The 15986-nt window shown below is 43.5% G+C and overlaps 1 non-coding gene across 1 annotated transcript; it reads right to left on the bottom strand.

Moving 5' to 3' along the window:
• Window positions 1–7419: 7419 nt before the first annotated feature.
• On the bottom strand, window positions 7420–7492 carry Trnar-ucu. Its single transcript has one exon. It is a non-coding gene; the product is annotated as a tRNA-Arg (tRNA).
• Window positions 7493–15986: the final 8494 nt, after the last annotated feature.

Below are 15986 nucleotides of genomic sequence, written 5' to 3'. Positions count from 1 at the left end.
GTTCCCCATCGACCCGCCACGTCCGTCTGGTAACAGTGGGCAGGTAGACGAGGACGGTGAGCCGCTCTTAAGTTATCGTTTTAGAAAGCCTCTTAGTACACGCAGGGGTTAGTTATGAAAGGAGATTGGGTGGTGCATTGGTGACGGATATGATACTTAGCTGCTATAAGATATGGGCCTGTAGGGCTATAGAAATGGGTGATGCGTTAATGGGTAGGATGTGGTGATGGGTGTATGGGTGGTCGTCATGGGAGGGAGGGAGGGAGAGAGAGGTGGGTGGAGAGAGACATGCATAAAAAAGTGGATCTCGTGTACTGGGTTTGGTTTGTGTGGATAGTTGGGTTGAATAGACAGTGTGATAAAGGAGAATAGATAAGAGGGGAATAATTGATACGGTAGTTGATTTGGTTAGATTAGAGACAACAGGTGAGTGGATGGGTAGATTACGTCACTCATATATACCTGGATTGTTAATGGAATGAATATTTTGTTTAGGAATGAGATATCAGATAGATTATAGGTATACCCTGTAGATGGATGGATAGATTGATAGATGTGTGTGTGCGTGTGTGTGTGTGTGGTTTGATGATAGCTAGAGATATTAGTTAGTGAAAGAGTGTGATTGTTAAGACACGAAAGGATAGATGGATTGATTGGTTAGAACATAATTGATTGAGAAGGTAGTTGATGGATTGTGAGGTCTCTCTCTCTCTCTCTCTCTCTCTCTCTCTCTCTCTCTCTCTCTCTCTCTCTCTCTCTCTCTCTCTCTCTCCAGGCCCCCCGCTCCGTTACTCTCACTATAACTCTTATCGCCAGCTCCGTTACTCTCACTATAACTCTTATCACCAGCTCCGTTACTCTCACTATAACTCTTATCGCCAGCTCCATTACTCTCACTATAACTCTTATCGCCAGCTCCGTTACTCTCACTATAACTCTTATCGCCAGCTCCATTACTCTCGCTATAACTCTTATCACCAGCTCCGTTACTCTCACTATAACTCTTATCGCCAGCTCCATTACTCTCGCTATAACTCTTATCGCCAGCTCCGTTACTCTCACTATAACTCTTATCGCCAGCTCCGTTACTCTCACTTTCGTTACCTTAATCACCATCATTGTTTCTTCCCGGTGTTACTTATAACCACTTAGGAAATAATGATGTGGAAGCCATAATGAATAACCACTTAAGAAATAACGAAGTGGAAGCCATAATAGACGAGAATAGTAGAACATCACTACGATCTGCCTTTATTTAACTCGAAGATTCAGTCGCTTTGTATATCTTTATTATTGTCGTTACTAAATAATGAAGTGGTCTTATTTTCCTCGGGTTTACTGGGCTTGGTTACAATAGTGTGTGTCTGTATGTATGTGTGTGTGTGTGTGTGTGTGTGTGTGTGTGTGTGTGTGTGTGTGTGTGTGTGTTTGTGTGTGTCCAGTAGTCGAGCATAGAGATCATCCTTGAACCACTCCCTCACTCGGTAATGCCATGACTCTATCAAATAACCCAATGCAAATGTACTTGTGTATAGCCAACATGACAACTTACGACTGATCTGAAACACTTACTAAACACATCCCAAGCTACACTAGGTATAAAGAGCACAGTGTTCATTGTTATGGTTGTGATAAACTCCCTATACCTGACTCTCACCTGGTCTCGCCTTGATATACATACAGTACAGCCACATGTGAACGAGATAACAGTATTTTGGTCATAGGGAGGACAAGGACCCCGTGTACAATACCTATAGATAACAGGTGTCTCTAGTGGGCTCTTTATTCAGTACTGTACTTTTCTTTAGGATACATTCTTCTTCTTCTTCTTCTTTCTTCTTTCTTCTTTCTTCCTTCTTCCTTCTTTAACCCAAACTATATCATTCCTCTCTCTTAACTATTCTCTCGTTCTCCCTCCCTTCTTTTTGTTGATCATTATCATCTCCTTTCCCATCCTTCCTTTCTCCCCTATCTTATTTCTTTTTTCCTCTCTCTTTCTTCTATCATTCTTACCCCACCTCCCTGTCCTTCTGTCCTTGTCTCATACTGTAGTTCCTCCTCACTCACCTCTTTCCCCCTCCTCCTTGCTCCCTCCTTTCATTCTCCCCTCCCAATTTATTTCCCCCCCCCCTTGCTCTTTCCTCGTTCTCTCCTCCTCCTTCTCCCTCTCCCCTTCCTTCTCCCTCCTCCCTTTCCCCTTCTCCTTCGTTTCCCCTCTCCTTATCCCCTATCTCCTCTTGACCCTCCCCTTCTCCCTATCCCCCATTCCCTCCTTCCATCCCCCAGGCCTCGCGAGTATGCAAGGGAGAGAACCCAGTAAAGGCAGTGTGAGTCTTGCATGCTAGTGTACTGTACGTCGTCCCCCGACATAAACAAATAACAGGAGATAAAACTGTGTGTGTTAATGGTAAGTCGAGATAGTTTGACAGGTGGAGAGAGAGAGAGAGAGAGAGAGTTTCCCTTCCCTCATTTACGGCCGTGTAAGGAAGGGTCTGGTTTACGGTGGTCGGGTTCGGGATATCGATAGTCCGACCACTATATAGCTTCATTTTATCGGTGTTCGGGGTTGTAAGTCGGCTAGAAAGGTAATGGGTTGACCACCTATCTATAACGTGATGGGTGAGAGGACGCTGAGGGCTAGACGGTGGAGGGGGATGGATAGTGTTGGGGGAGAAGAAGGTATAGCGGATGGATAGGTAGAGAGAATTGAATGTTGACGAATTTTAGTCTCTCTCTCTTTATATGACGGAACGATATATAAATACGTCCTCGGGAACCTTATTTTCTTACTTTTTGTTTATAAGAAAATACGCATTTCTATCCCATAAATACATCGAGAGGAAACCTTTTGAGTGTGTGTGCGTGCGTGCGTGTGTGCGTGCGTGCGTGCGTGTGCGTGTGTGTGTGTGTGTGTGTGTGTGTGTGTGTGTGTGTGTGTGTGTGTGTGTGTGTGTGTGTGTGTGTGTGTGTGTACAGGACGGGGTTGTCAAGCTTCATGTAAACACCAGCCTCACGCTTGACTGGTCACCCATGATTCACCACCGCTACGACCATATCTCTCATTCATTATAATTACCTTCACTTTAAACACATACCTATACCTGCGCCTCCAGCTCTATATGTGACTTAACCACTGTCTGATTGATTCGATCATTCTCACTGACAGTAAACTTGTTGATTCACTCACTCACTCAGTCACTCACTCACAGAAATGGTGTTGATTGACTCACTCACCTTCTCACTGATAGAAAACGGGATGTGTACTGTAGCTATTATACAAGTAACTCCTATTATTTATATTCTCACACATACACACACACACACACACACACACACACACACACACACACACACACACACACACACACACACACACACACACACACACACACACACACACACACACACACACACACATTATTTAATATCTCAAGTAAGAAAATAACTGAAAAATACTTGGCAATCTTTGAACATCTCACGATAACGAGGATAATGTAAGTTCCTCAAGATCATACGGGAAAAAACACCTTAAGTTCTTTGTTCTTTTATAACAGTTAAGTATCGTGGTAAATTTCCCTCTACTTACGAGTGTTTTATCACCCAATCAGTGTTCACCGTCCGATACAGCTTCTAACAGCCCAATTATCCCAGCGGTTCATCACTTCCATACAATTCCACTGGGAATAAGTAGTAACCAATGCGTTGAAATCACTCAGGTGTCTAACCCAGCCATAAGAGGTAGTTAGCGATGGTTTAGTGGCCATTTGTGGTAGTTATGGGGGAATGAAATTGGTGTGTTTAGGAAGGCGTCGATTTATGGGTCCTTTGTCATGTTAATTTTATGGGTTATGGTCAGGTGGACAGATTATGGGGGTGATGGAGCTGACGCTGTTACGCTCCCACACGTCACCGGAAGGAAGGAGAGAATGAGTTTATTTATGTCCATTTTTTGTTGACATAGAATCTCATCTTTTTTCTTTATTGCCTTTGTCTTAATGATACAAAAATTGAGTTTTAGTTTTATCTTAACGAATTGTCATTTTTTATTGATTTTACTTAATGAAACAATGTGGTGAGTGTCATTGTTTTAACGAAATAGTATAGTATTTATTTTATTTTTTATTTGAGGTAAAAAATGGGTTGTGAGTTTTCTAGGCGAATTTGCCTTAAAGAACATTGCCGTGGTTTAATCTTATTGAATATTTTGTAAATAGTTTTTTAATGTGTCAATATTTACTTGCAAGAATATATGGTTAATTCATTTTGTCAAACTATGTGTCAATATTTACTTGCAAGAATATATGACCACCACTACTAACACCACCATCACCACTACTACCACCATCACCACTACTACCGTTACTACTACCACTACCATCAACTACTACCATTACCACCACCACCACCACCACTACCATCACCTTACCACCACCACCATCTACCACCACCACCACCACCACCATTACTACCACCACCATTACTGCCACCACTACTCACCACCACCACCACCACCACCACCACCACCACCACACACCATACCACCACCACCTACTGCCTACCACCACCACCATACCACCACCACACTACCACCATACCACCACACCTACTACTACTATTACCACCACCACTACCACCCCACCACATCACTCAATCCCACTAACCACCACCAACACCACCACTACCACCACAACACCATCACACTACTACTACCACCAACACCACCACTAACACCACCACCACCACTACTAACACCACCACACTACTACCACCACACACCATCACACCTACTACCACACTACCACCACACTACTACCACACTAACAACAACCACCACTACCACCACCACACTACTACCACTACTAACACCACCCACTACTACCACACCACCACCACCACCACCTACCACCACCATCACCACCATACTACCATCACACCACCACCACCACCACACACCCACCACCACCACACTACTACCACCACACCAACAACCACCACTACCCTACTACCACCAACACGCCACCACCCCTTCTCTCTTCCATCAACAGTGACCTACAAAAGTGCATCTTCATTTTATTTCTCAGGCGTTTATTAGGCATTCCCATCATGTATCTTTCTCTTCCTCTTTCTTCTTGCAACACCCTTCTCTTTCCTCATTTTCCTCCTTTCCCTCTTCTCACCCTTTCCTCTCTTCCTCCACCCTCCTCTCAGACTGGCTTTCTACCTCCTCTTCTTTTCTGTCTCCTTCTTTCCCACCTCTTTCTCCTTTCCCCACTCTCTCTCTCTCTCTCTCTCTCTCTCTCTCTCTCTCTCCTTCTTTTACCCCTTTTCGCCCCTGTCCCTTCCTCCCCCTGCCTTCCCCTCTCTACCCCCTTCTCCCTCTCTGCCACAGGTTCACATGTTATTTACAGCAGGTGTCACTGGCCCACGCTAATTAGGGATATTACTTAATGAAGAGGTCGCGGGCTGTGTGTGATGGCATCAGGTGGGGTGTGTGAGTGGTCCAGGAGACACGAGGCGACTGCTAATGACTGTCGCTGGGGTGCCGTACAGGGGCATGCTGGTGCTTATTGTATTTCTTATTGTTATTATTTTCATCTGATTTTGTTTTGTTATTGTACAGTGATTCGTTTGTCTTTGATTTTTTTTTAGCTTAAATTCATTCTTTTCATTTCTGTTGATCTTGTTTTTATTTATTATTATTTTTATTATTATTATTAGGAGTCCTGGATGGGGTTATGCTTGTTCCTTCTCTTTCTATCTTTTTTCTTATTAAATATTGTTTTTTTTCTACTCAATTTATTGTTAGGTTCTTTTTTATCGCTAATATTGTGTATTGTTTAGCATTTTTTATATCACCTTTTTTCTGTTTTGCTTCTTCTTTGGTGTTAATTAGACCTGAGGTGATCTTGTCGTTTGTCCGTCAATGCAACACCTAATAATGATCCGTCCCTGGAATGTTGATGATAACACACACACACACACACACACACACACACACACACACACACACACACACGAACACACACACACGTCTCGGTCAGTGACTGTACCATCATCTCGGTCAGTGACTGTACCAACATCCCGGTCAGTAACTAGCAACAGAGACATTCATCTTGGCCAGTAAGAGGTGCTGACAGGAGGTCATCCGGGGTGTGATGGTATCTTGTGCACTCATTCTGGTAATACACAGCTCGCGTGAGAGGTGCCCAGGACGCCAGTGGATGTGGAGGGCGTGATGATGATGGAGCTAGAGCACCCCTGGTGTTAGGGCTGCCCCGGCGTGGTGAGGATGGGTACAGAGGCGGCGGGGTGTGTGTGTACTTCACTCTGATGCCCGTGATGTATTGCACAGGTAATCACCCGCCTCTCTGTCTCGTGTGCTCACCTGAGTACTGTGAAGGTTGTATTTGTGTTGGTGAAATAAAAATTTAAAATATATCTGTGTGTGTGTGTGAGACCCACACCAAACCCGCCACAACCTGCCCTCTTTTAACCACTGTCTTTACCGTCGGGACGAGCGAGTGACAGACACCGTGTAGGCCTAAAAATAGAAGTATTAAAGAAAACGTAGCGTTGTAATGGGTAACTCAAGGAGAATGTTAGTTGTGATCTCCGTTGTTAAATGACTCGCTTTGACTCCTGCCACCCTCTCAGCTGTTAGCTGTACCATCTACCTTGTAACATTATATAGTAGTTAAGTTTAGAGGTTGAATAGAATACACTGGGAAGTAAGGATTTGAAATTAATTTATAATAGTCTATGTGTACGAATGTGATTAAGGTCGTAGAATACGTTCACAAATAAAACTGTATACCTTTGGATTTCTGGACAATATATTGTTGTTTTTAATGTAGTTTGAATCTTCAATGGCCATGTCTCTAAGCCATGTTCATTAAGTCTACATGTCTAAACCTTAACAAAAGGCAACTTTAACAAATTAAAGAACACTTTTGTTAAATAAACTTCAACTATTGTAATAATATTGTTACAGAGGAAACAGTCTCAGTAGTGGTGGGAAGGAAGACGTTAATCTTCACTCACAATAATCCGCCAAAATAAAACTTCTTCTAAAACAAGCAGAACAAAGTCGTGCATATTAAACAAGAGCGGACCCAGGAAAGAGCCTGGTGTAACTCCTCTTGTGTTGTATCACAGGTATGCAAAATGAGCAACTCACTTCACTACAAAACAGATTAAGCTCATACATTCCTTACTCGATACATCCCGGGTTATGTGTACTCGGGTAATTTTCGACTACATTTTATAACATCTGATATAAGCGCATCGATCCGTATGTGTTAACCTCGCATAAAGGTATTGTCTGTGTGTATGATCCGACACGCGGCCTTGAGAGCTCTTCCTGATGCACGGAGAGAGAGAGAGGAGCGCCGCTGCCAAGGATAATAAACAACATCCACGCATCCCCAACGGGATTCGAACCCGCGGCCTCTGGATTAGAAGTCCAGCGCGCTATCCACTGCGCCATGGGGACTGATAGAGATTATAAACAGGAAGTGTTAGTAGTTCAATATTTTATTTGTTTTCGTTCATGTACAGTATGATGTTGCTGTTATAATATAATAGCCTCATACATTGTTGTTGTTTATTTCTGTGTATCAACAACTAAGACCTTGAAAGAAATAAGTAGACAAGTACAAACCCCCCAAAATCGGCAACAACTACTAAAAAATTAAGGCTTATGGGTGTGTTGTCCATTTGAGAACCGACAAATAAGTATTAACAAGTATAACTTGCACCTTAAGTACAGTATTATAGTTATATTCGATGGTATTTTCTTTATTTTGTTGTTGTTATAAATTACAGGTGTTAAAATAAGCGATATTTTCCTTAAGATGTGTGGATATATAACGATAAATGGTGGTACCAAGACTTAGTAAACACATTTATTTACTGAACGAGTCATCACCTTGTTGACTTTGTCGTTTTCATGAACTTTAGATAGATAGATAGATAGATATTCAATACAATCCTCAGACAAGTCATGTATATAGACAGTTAGTTTATGTTAGTTTTCCAACACTCTCCTTTGCTCTTCGCTACTTACACTCAATTAATAGTAATGTAAAAAAAATCTTTTGCTCTCCCATTAGACGAGTTCCCTGTCGGAATTTTTTCGTAAGATGACAGGTTAATGGGTAAAGAAAACGCTTAAATTGACTATGGTAATGATATTTTTAAATAAATTTTGCTAAAAAGCGTAAAGAAAAGAAAGGGTTAAAGTAGCTAAAAAGTCACGTGACTGCGAAAACGCTCTGTGATTGGTTGTGACGTCATAGGTTGGCTCGAGCATGAGCCTTGACGCAGCCAGCTGTGGTGTATGTGTTGTTACCAGCAGTAATACAGGCCTTGTGGCCATATACAATGTTGATATACACAGGCGTACCTTATTTTTAGGTTAATATAAATTACTGCTCAAGTATCATCGTGTGTATTTACTTGCTGGCTGCCAAAATGATGCAAAAGACCGATAACTCCAACATGGAAGTTTTCATCACCGTTCTCTATTTCATGTCTGGAAAATGTAAGTTTTTGCCACTGATGTCTATATTTAATGTTGTGGAAGGACTAGGGATGACCATGGCCAGGGGGATGGGCTTGAGATGATCAGGTGACAGATGTAATATAACGTGCTTCATAGCTGGATGGCGGAGTTCTTGATGATACTCTACCATCATAAAGACATCTACTTTTGGTAAATTTCTTTCATCTGCCTTAATGAACCCTGGAAGTAGTTGTCCAACCTTCTCGGTTGATCGGCTCTGTAAATAAATATTATTAGATAATTAATTGTGCTTTACTGTGCAACACAGTAATACTATATTGAATATCTAAATATTACTAAGCACATCAACTAATTCAATGGATATTAGCTGCCCCTACTACAAATTTCATAGTATAAACATTCCAAACAATTTTGGTATTATTTTGGTTTTCGTCATCTGGGGAACCTTAAGATTCTAACTATGGCATTAAGTACTCTAAACAATAAGACACATTATCTCTACAAGATTCCTGTCGCAAAACATTTTCGATCGCTTAAGAGAATACAGGTCATAGGTTAGGTTAGGTTAGGGCATGGTGAGTTATATTATAAGTTATACGGTGAGCTTAACATACACCGGTAAGGGGGGGATAGTAACTCAAAACTAGTAATTCCGATAGAACTAAAGGTCAAAATTGTTCATAACTCATCGCAAACCATCAGAAAAAACATACAGTAGTCTACATGTCTAAGTACAGGATGACCAAAACTTATAATTTACCCTATATAGCCTATCTCGAATCTACGCATCCAAATACTTATGGTAGTTAAAGTAAAATTGTACCCATTTATTAATAAAAATGATGATATAACCCAATGCATTCTCAAAACAAAGTCCAGACAATGTCATTACTTCTAAATTGACTCGTATCTCCATTTAGTACTGATATATTCTGTAAATGCACTGGGAAAAAATGAGAAAGTCTAGCAGGTAAGAATGCATGACAGGTGAGCTGGTGTGAACATGGGAGTTTTTTATGCCCATAAGCTGCTCCTCACGGCACATTTCTTCACTTACGAAATGTCCATGACTTAGACCATAAAAAAACACTATTAAAACTTACCTGAACATGGCATTTGGGGTCTGAAGAGGCCACCCTTTGTACTACCATCGACTGCAGCGGTGAGTTTGTTGGAGAATGTCGTCTGCGGGGGAATTGGTGACATTGAACTTTTATTACAAATTATTTATACCTTATCACTCTACGAACGTGGCACAGTGTACTTCTTGTGTTTACTCAGAACCGACAACTCGCCTTTGTCATCACCATAGTTAGCCTGAGTGAAAACTAAGTCGAGGATATGTCTGGCTACATTTAGAGGTTGTTAAATTGTTCTTTAACCTGAATGATCCCGGTGATGAGTTTGGCCACGGAAGTATTGTAATAAGTAAATTTCTCTATTGTATACTAGTACCTCTTGTACTCACCTCGACGATCATAAAAACAGAAAACGCAGCCATAGTTAAACATACAAACGGACCTGGTTACTATGTACTCACAGGTCGGTGGGGAATAATAAGTGTGAACATTATAATAAAAAGATAAAAAACAAAGTTACATCTAAGGAAAGAATTCACTTGTTTATGCAGGTGAAACTAACACGTACGTATGTTGGAGAGGACCTTTCACTAATACATGTAGGTCAGAGTAACTGCTTAACATATGACAACACTGTGGAACGATTATTAATACAAATGAATAGTTTCTACACAGTGCCTTAGGGAATGAAGAGGAGTAACGGGGATATATCGTGTGTTGGAGTTATGGAGTTAGGTATACATACACATGGATACACACGCTAACACACACACACACACACACACACACACACTAACACACTCTGATAAACACACACTAACACACACTAATACACACATTGATACACACTAACACATACTAATACATACACACACACACCGATACACACACATACACACACACTGATACATAAACACACACGCTAACACGCACTGATACACACATACACACACACACTGATATAGGATTGATTTTAAGTTAGATTCTGAACAGTGCTATGGAAGGTTGGTTCTTAAGTCATCATTTTCCTCGAGTTTATTATCTTTTCACCAGCAGAGAGCATTATTATTATCCTTTGACTACAGAAAGTATTAAAGATTATTAATTTCTTTCAGTTGCAGAGAGTTTTATAGATATTTTGTTTTTAATCTTTGAACCGTAGAGTGTTATAGGTTATTCATATTCACAGAAGACTTATGAATGATGCTCTTCGGTGTAACAGTGAACAGACGTGAGCAGCTCGGCCCAGGACTTGTGTATAGTGAGTGTAAGATTTAGTTCATGTTCTTGTAGATTTATTTCTTCATTGGCATATCATAGCATTTGCATATACATGTAAGGTGCGCTGTGGTACCTGCCTTCCCTCCCTCCCTCCCTCCCTTCACCTCCTTTCTCTCCCGCTTAGCTTTATGTTCCTGCCTCCATACCCCCCGCCCTCCCTGACCTCCCTGTCCTCCCTCCTTCCTGTCCTTATCTCCCTCCCTCCTCCCTGCCCTCCTTATCTCCCTCTCTTTCTCCCTCCATTTACCTCCCTCCTCTCCCGCTTAGCTTTACGTTCCTGCCTCCATCCGTCCTCCCTGTTCTCCCTCATTCCTGTTCTCCCTCCCCCCACCTACACCCTTCCATTCTTGTCCTATCTCTCCCTCCCTCACTTCCCTCCCTGCCTTTCTTTCCCTCCTTCCCCCTTTCACCCTTCCCTTCTTTCCTCTACCCTTCCCTCCCTCCACCCTTCCTTTCTCCAAGGTATAGAATGTTGGTGATGATGGTTCTGGGTGTTATTGTGATGTTGGCGAGTGTTGGAGGGTGTTGGAGGATGCTGAGGTGTCTGTTGGAGGTTGTGTTGTAGACTTGGTGTTTATTGGAGGTTGTGTTTAGAGTGTGATAAAAAATGTTGTAGATTGTGTTGGAGTTTGTTATTGTGTGTTGCAGTGTGTAGGAGTTTGTGTTGCAGTGTGTAGGAGTTTGTGTTGCAGTGTGTTGGAGTTTGTGTTGCAGTGTGTTATTGTGTTGGGGTTTATGTTGTAGTCTGTTGTTGTGTGTTGGAGGTTGTAATGGCGGGTTATGTTAGTGTTTGGAGTGTGATAGAGTGTATTGAAGATTGTGTTAAAGAATGTAGAGAGTGTTTCGTTATGGTGTATAGGGTAGTGTCTCTCCCCAGATACATGACGTAATAATTTCAAGTTGACGACATCACATTTGTAAACATTGTGTAAAATATTAAAAAAGAAAACTTGGTAGCGAATGTAATGTACAGTTAGGGTCAATAGCCCGTGTGAAGCAGTATCGACCCCAAATGAGATTAAACAGTACACCAGCACCAGATGACAGTCAGGGTATGGTAAGTTCAAAGACTCATCCCCATGACTCAGTTTCATTGGTTCACACGCACTTTTGACTCTGACTGTATGTAACTACCAAGACAGCGAGTACACACACACACACACACACACACACGTATGAGCAAAATAGAAGAAAAGAGACTTAGATTTATAGATACAGTTACACACACACTACTACTACTACTTTGATGTCACTCGGAATCGAGTATGACGATCATCCAGCTATGGTAAAATGATATGGGTTATTAGGGATGTCACCTTGGTTAGTGAGTTTTGAGGTGAATAAAGAGCCCGATACGGGACCGGCAGCGCCGTCCACATTCGTTGCACATGTTGAGGGCTCCATCTACTGTGGGAGGGGCGGTGGCAGCGCCTTTCCGACGTTGGCGCTTGTCTTCCTCGGTTTGCAGTCGGGCTAACTCGAAGGTATTGACACCTCGTGTGGTGCTCATCCAAGCGTTACGATGTGGAGTAATCGACTCCCAGGTGAGGGGGTCTATTTGGCACTTTTTCAGTTATGTCTTAAGACTATCCTTATACCTTTTCAATTGCCCGGCAGTGTTACGTTTAGTATTTGTTAGGTGACTGTAAAGTAGCTGCTTTGGTAGTCTACTGTCGCCCATTTTGGTAACATGGCCAGTCCAACGTAGTTGTTCATGGATAATGGTAACCTTTATGCTCCTACAATTGGTGTCAGCAAGATTGCTGGCATTTGCTCTCTTGTCTTCCCAGCGAACTCGGAGGATGGAACGTAGACTACGTTGGTGAAAGTTTTCAAGTGCCTCCAGGTGTCTCCTGTATGTGATCCATGTCTCACTGCCATATAGTAGTGTAGGCAGGAGCACTGCTCTATATACGTGCAGCTTTGTGGATAATTTCAGCTCTCTACAGCTGAAGACACGATTTCGGAGTCCGCCCAAGGCTTGAAATGCACATCTGATCCGATGCTGAATCTCTATATCGATGTCCGCAGTGGTGGACAGGTGGGAGCCGAGATACCGAAAGTGGGCAACATTAGAGAGTGTAGTACCGTTAAGCTGGATGGATGGTGGAGGTGTGTCTCATCCAGGGGCAGGTTGAAAGAGAATCTTAGTTCTTACGTACATTCACCTCAAGGCCGAAGTGTGCATACACATCTGCATAGGTGTTCAGGATCTCCTGTAGGTTGCGTTCAGTGTGAGCAACAAGGGTGAGGTCGTCTGCATACTGAAGTTTAGTAATGGAAGCTGCCGACATCTTTGTTCTTGCCTGAAGTCGTCTTATGTTGAAGAGACCCTTCATCTGGTACTCGATGTTCACCCCGCTGGCTAAATTGGCACTGGCACGAATAAGAAAGGCAGCCAAGAAGATGGAAAAGAGAGTTGGTGCCAGTACACCCTTGTTTAACCCCTGTTTGGATGGGGAAGAACTCTGACTGGGTGTCGTTGTGCAGGACACTGCCGTTCATGCCGTCGTTGAGTTGCCTCACAATGGCGATGAATTTTGGTGGGCAGCCAAACCGGCTGAGGGTCCACCAGAGGGCTTCTCTGTTGACCGAGTCGAAGGCCTTGGTTAGGTCGATGAAAGCCATGTACAGGTCACGACGCTGTTCTCTGCACTTTTCCTGTATCTGGCGGACAGCAAAGATCATGTCAGTGGTGCCACATGATGGTCTAAAACCACACTGAGATTCGGGTAGGAAGTTTTCTGCCTCAGGAAGAAGTCTTTTTAGGAGGACTCGGGCGACAATCTTGCCAGCTACGGAGAGCAACAAGATCCCACGGTAGTTGCCACAATCTGACCTGTCATCCTTGTTCTTATGAATATTGACAATGGAACCATCTTTAAGAGATTGGGGGATATCCTCCTTTTTCCATATTTTCTCCAGGAGAGAGTGGAGACGCCTGGTAAGTAGAGGATCTCCTGCTTTATACACCTCGAATGGGATTCCATCAGGCCCTGAGGCTTTGTTATTTTTTCATCTGTTTGATGGCAGTAGCTACCTCATCCAAGGATGGAGGATAACTGAGGTGGGTCAGCTCTGGATGTTGAGGGACCTGCTGGGTAGTCAGGACATCCACATCGGTGTTTCGGTTAAGCAACGAATGGTAGTGCTCTTTCCAGTGCTGAAGGAGGCCTTCGTCGTCTTTAATTATGTGGTTACTGTCAGATGAGCGAAGGGGGTTTGCGCCACCAGTGATTGGCCCATAAAATGTTTTAGTGGAAATGAAAAATTCGTGCATCTTGTGCTGATCTGCAAGTTTTTATGCTTCACGTGCTTTATTTTTAAGCCAGTCGTTCTTTAGATTGCGAAGTTCCAGCTGGGCTACCGCTTTCTTCTTGCGGAAGGTATCAGCTGTGGTCCGAGGCTGAGGGTTGTTCTGCCAGTCAGTAAAAGCAGCACGTTTATCATCGATGAGTACTTTGATTCTCGGGTCACTTTCATCAAACCAGTCCTGGTGTATTCTTTTGAACTGGCCGAGGGTCTCTCTGCAGGTCTTTGTCATAACAGTATTAAGAGTATCCCATTCGGCACTGGGATTCACGTTGTTGCTATTGGGTTGTTTATAAGCCCATGTTCGAGCTGCTTTCTGAAAGCATGTGCTACCGCTAGATCCTCCAGACGCTTAGTATTAAAACCTCTTCTGGAGGCTTGCTGCCTTTGCCATTTTGGGGCAACGTGAAGTGAGAGCTTGGATCTGACAAGTCGATGATCAGTGTCACAGTGGTCTGAGCCGCTCATGGCACGGGTGATAAGGACATCTCAACAATCTCTTTCTCTGACAATGATGTAGTCAATGAGATGCCAGTGTTTGGATCGTGGGTGTTGCCACGATCCCTTGAACTTGTCGGCCTGCCTAAACAAGGTATTGGTGATAGTGAGGTTGTGAGCAGCACACTTGCTGAGAAGGAGTAGGCCATTGGGATTTTACTTGCCTAGTCCATTTCTCCCTATGATTTCCTGCCAAATGTTAGCATCTCTGCCAACTCTGGCATTAAAGTCGTCAAGGAGCACAACCTTGTCTTCTCTGGGGATAGAGGTTAGCGCTCAGTCGAGGTCGGCATAAAAGACCTCCTTGATGTCATCCTCTGCATCCAGTGTTGGGGTGTATGGACTGATGAAGAAGGCATGACGTGAGTGATTCAGTGGGACTAGAAGCGTCATGAGGCGCTCGTTGATCCCAATAGGCATTTCAGTTAGCCTGTGTAGGATGCGTTGACGGATGGCAAAGCCAATTCCATAAATGCGGTTTCTCTCCGCAGCAGGCTTACCCTTCCAGAAGAAGGTGTAGCCAGACCCCTGTTCTATGAGTTAGCCCTCATCTGGGAACTGGGACTCACTGATGGCTGCTATGTCAATGCTATACCTAGCCAGCTCTTTTGCCACAAGGGCAGTTCTTCTTTCAGGATGCGCATGTGCCAGTATCCAGAAGGGTCCTGACATTCCATGCAGCGACCGTAAGAGGTTGTTTAGTTTGTTTTTGTTTGGATCTGTGATTTTGATTGCGTTTTCGACTGCATAGGATGTCCTTACTGGGTGCTGTTGCCCAGTCAAGTTGGGTTTTTAGGCAGACTATGTTTAGGTGCACCTTTTCTAGCCCCTTCCCCGTGTGGGGTGAGCAGAGTGGCTCCTCGTAAGGGCTGCTCAGTCGCACAGACAGGACCATATTGCACTGCTGCCTAAATCCCAGTGCATAAACGACCAACTTATCTGTGCTGCCCATGTGCAGAGTTGTGACTAGAGACTACCGGCAGTCACCTCTGCCTGTCCCCGTCGCCACTCGTCCGTCGCCATAGGGCTTTTGGGGGTATAGGGGTTTGATGATGATGAGAGGTATGATGAGCTGGGTGATGGCTGCGCGTGCGTTGATTTATGTGGTGAGGCAGGAGTGCAGGCTGCAACCACACATCTTGGCTCTTCCTTTTCCTGATCCAGTGGTGCAAGTGTTGCAATGACTGAGGAGAGGGAGAGTTGCAATGGACTGCCGATAGTCCAGTTTGTTGGGTTTCGGCTTAGTAGCCTGTCCATCGGGCATTGCCTTCGTCTGCCGGTGTAGTCATTGG

The sequence above is a fragment of the Homarus americanus genome, unplaced genomic scaffold (assembly GCF_018991925.1).
Source record: "Homarus americanus isolate GMGI-L3 unplaced genomic scaffold, GMGI_Hamer_2.0 scaffold32929, whole genome shotgun sequence".
Taxonomy (NCBI): Eukaryota; Metazoa; Arthropoda; class Malacostraca; order Decapoda; family Nephropidae; genus Homarus; species Homarus americanus.
This window is presented reverse-complemented; position numbering and strand designations above follow the sequence as displayed.